This window comes from Arachis ipaensis, chromosome B01, assembly GCF_000816755.2.
Source record: "Arachis ipaensis cultivar K30076 chromosome B01, Araip1.1, whole genome shotgun sequence".
Taxonomy (NCBI): domain Eukaryota; kingdom Viridiplantae; phylum Streptophyta; class Magnoliopsida; order Fabales; family Fabaceae; genus Arachis; species Arachis ipaensis.
In genome coordinates, this window is record NC_029785.2 from 57938956 (window position 1) to 57942582 (window position 3627).

Consider the following 3627-nt stretch of genomic DNA (forward strand, 5'->3'; position numbering starts at 1 on the left):
TAAACATTGCAGTTAACTTTGGTGTTAAAACATTAATGTTATTCTAATATTACCTCAGATTCTATATAACTTCCTGCCTGGAGCAATGCAAGGTGCATTCTATTCAAAATGTATTTGTCTTGGGCAATCAGAGTGCACAGGTTGTCAAACTCGTTAGTACTGCCATCTGCGTATGTCTTCACTCGCATCGCCCAGATGTAGCACTTCTCTTTCATATCACCCGTATTCTGATTTATTCCCGCAGGAGTTTCAAACTTTCCAGAACTTTCTCCGCCAGTCTCCTTTTGAATTTGTGGACTTTTACTTTCTTCTTTCGCCACACTGCTTGCTATTTTTTGTACCAAATCCTCTAATTGTTCTAGCAAATTTGCAGTTTCTGGAGTTTTTGCCCTGTCTGCCTCCTGCGTTGACGCTCCCTCCTGCGTTGCTGCTTCTTCTTGGCTTGAATCAGTGAAGCCCAGGCTGAATGATGGCATTGGATCTGTTTTAGGAACATACGATGCTGTCCGTGCCATCATCATCAGCGCAGCAGTGTCTTCTTCGGCTGGATAACTGCGTGATCATGTATAACGTATTATAAGAGTAAGAATATACGGATGATAAGCAAAGATTGATTTTAGTCTGATGAACTTACCTTTTAGATGGAGCTGGGGGAAGTGTGGCTGTGCTTTCTTCAAGTTGTTTGGGGGGGGGGGTTCAGGAGTGCTGCACAGTTACACAAAATTAATCATGGCGTAAAAAAAACTATTCAGGAACAATATACACCCAAACTGTAAGCAAATATACACCCGAACTGTAACCCAATATACACCCAAACTCTAAACAAATATACACCCAATACTATTTCTTACGTTTTTTTAGTTCTTTCAATTTGTAGCAGAGGGGTTGGTTCAAACTCTGTCTCAGGTGTTTCTTCAAATTTTGGCACGGTGGTTGTTTGGGATACTGGCACGAAAACTTGAATCGGAACTCTAAACAAGAAGAAAAATGAAAGGTTAACAACGCCTTTGAAAATAATAAGGTTATAAGGTTGAAATATTCTTGAAAAACTCACATTGCAAGCGCTTCCAACGGTGTCTCTTCCCTCACAACCATTATATTCGAATCAGCCAGCTCACTGGCTGACTCTTGAACCAGACTCAACCTAAAATACACCCAAAGAGAGTCAAAAAATACACCCGAACAATTCAAAAGGAAGACAGGCTTTGTTTTTTGAGAACTTACATACTTGCAGTTTTTGCTTTTTTTTCCTGCCTTTTTTTTCTCGAATAAAATAATAAAGGGCTTTTTTTTCTAAAAAAAATATATACAGAATTAGAAGTAGAAGGTAATAAAAGAACAAAAGTAACGGTTAGTTGAAAGAAAAATTACATGCTCTCTGCCGGCCTGTTTACACTACTTTGTTCTGTGTGTCCTTGAGAGGAAGGATCATCACTTCCCAAGTTCACGTCCGGTATTCTAAACAGATTTCACATTATTCAGACAAAATATGATACAGGTAAATCATGATAACAAGATTTTATTAGATAATGCTTCTTACGTTTCAGAGGAGACATAGCGACCTTCTGTCGATCGCATGTCAGCTTCCTTCTCCCTGCGAAACAAGAAACAATTATTAGCAAAGAAAACACACTAAAATCTGAAATATACACCCCAAGAAGATATACCCCTCTGCAGCAGATTTTTCATTGTTTTCCCTTAACAATTCATCTAGATCTTCACTTCCTATTTCATATCTGTCACTACATTCATAAAAGAAGATGTTAACAAAAATAATTATGATGATAGACGGTAATATAGCTTACGAAGTACTGTACCCATCATAGGATTGATCTTCTTCAGGAGATGAATGCTCAACAATAACCTTTTTCTTTTTGGATTGTGTTCTGGGTGGAAAAAACAAGTATGAATCAGAAATAAAAAATTAATTTTATCACAGAATATTATCCAAAGAAGTGCTTACTTTTTTGGTGTTCTTTGTGTCTTTTTCTTTTTTTTTTGCTTCTTCACCGGTAATGATTCTTCGCTTCTATAAGTTAATAAGAGACACTTCAGTTAATACACGAAATCTTGATAATTAAGCCAAAAGAAAGGAGTAATAATTTCATAACATTACTCATCAGTTGATTCAGATTCTGAATCAGAATCCTCATCCTCTTGACTCTTCTTCCTTTTTTTGGAGTCCATTCTGGAAGGCAAACAATCATTATTTAGAACATACTAAAGATATAAAATACACCCAAATGAATGCACATGATACAACCAACTGAATGGACAATATACACCTAACATAATAAACGAAATACACCCAACTTCATAAACAAAATACACCCAAATGGTTCCACAAAATACACCCAACTCGATAAAGAAAATACACCCAAGTATGGTACTTATTTTTTCCCCTTTTTGCTGGGTTGTTTTCTTGGTGAATCCTCTGAGTCTTCTTGAGTCTCAGACTCAGAGGTAGAACTGTCACTATCAGTTATTTCTTGCTCCGAAGACGATGTTGAACTTGCCTTCCTTTTTTTGTTTTTTTTTATTTCTTATTTTTTTTCTCTATTTTTTTTCATTTTCTCTCTTGTTTGCGCCATCTTTACATTCCCCTGAAACATTAGAAATTTTAGTTAGCAGCATTCAGGTAAATAAAATACACCCAACATATTATGTTCACTTACCATATTTTCCTCTCTTTCTGCCGTCATTCTTTCGTCCAACTGCTCCTTACTCCAGTTGGCAATCCAGGGTTTTTGCGGTCTTTCAGCCCTCTTCTTGCCTTTATTTTTAGAAAGATGAAAATAAATTATCATCAGGGCAAAGAGGCAGCCATCAATTGCCTTTTTCTTTTTCTCCTTGTAGTCGGTTATGCCCTTGACGATAAAACTCAAAACATGCCCTCCCCAGTTTCTCTCTGTTATGGTGTCCATCTCAAAAATTGGCGCCAGGTGTACAGGCGAGATTTTGTTTATTGTCGTTAGTAAAAGGAACGCCATCTGTATATAGAGGATGAAAATTCTCTTGAACATTAGGCGATCCTCTTCGTTACCAACGCCAATATCCATCATCTCATCTGTAAGACTTTTGAGGGTCTTACCCTAGAATCTTCTAAAAATTTCTTTGTCATCGTCAGAAAATTTCTTATAATTGACTTTCTGAGGAAATAGACCTCCTACAAAAAGGAAAACAACAAAGTATGAATATCAGTTCAAATACATCCAAGCATCAACTAAAATACACCCAAGCGTCAGTTAATATACACCTATAATTTTTAGCGAGTTACCTGTTGCATTGATGCCAAGCGCATCACCTATTTTTTTGTGTTATTTTAAAAGAACCGTATCCGGTTTCCAGTCTGTTCTCCCCTAATTTGAAGTTGTTAGCCAGCTCCCTTAACACTTGGTGATGCACCCTTAGTGGTGGGATGTGCATCAAGCCACCGAATCCCAAATCCCTCACAATCGTTTTCTTCTCCTCACTCATGTTTCTGAATTTATCATTTAACAAATGTGTTGCACACTTAAGGTCTTTTGTTTGCTGTAAACAAAAATAAAATTATAGTCAGATATGTTTCTATTATATAAAACTGATTTCATCTAAGACATATATTTGTTCTATTTGTTCTTCCAGGTT

The 3627-nt window shown here is 36.6% G+C and overlaps 1 long non-coding RNA gene across 1 annotated transcript; it reads right to left on the bottom strand.

Moving 5' to 3' along the window:
- On the bottom strand, window positions 1055–1854 carry LOC110270302. Its single transcript, XR_002359704.1, has 3 exons — window positions 1541–1854; window positions 1372–1458; window positions 1055–1144 (listed from the first exon to the last, which is right to left on the bottom strand). It is a non-coding gene; the product is annotated as an uncharacterized LOC110270302 (long non-coding RNA).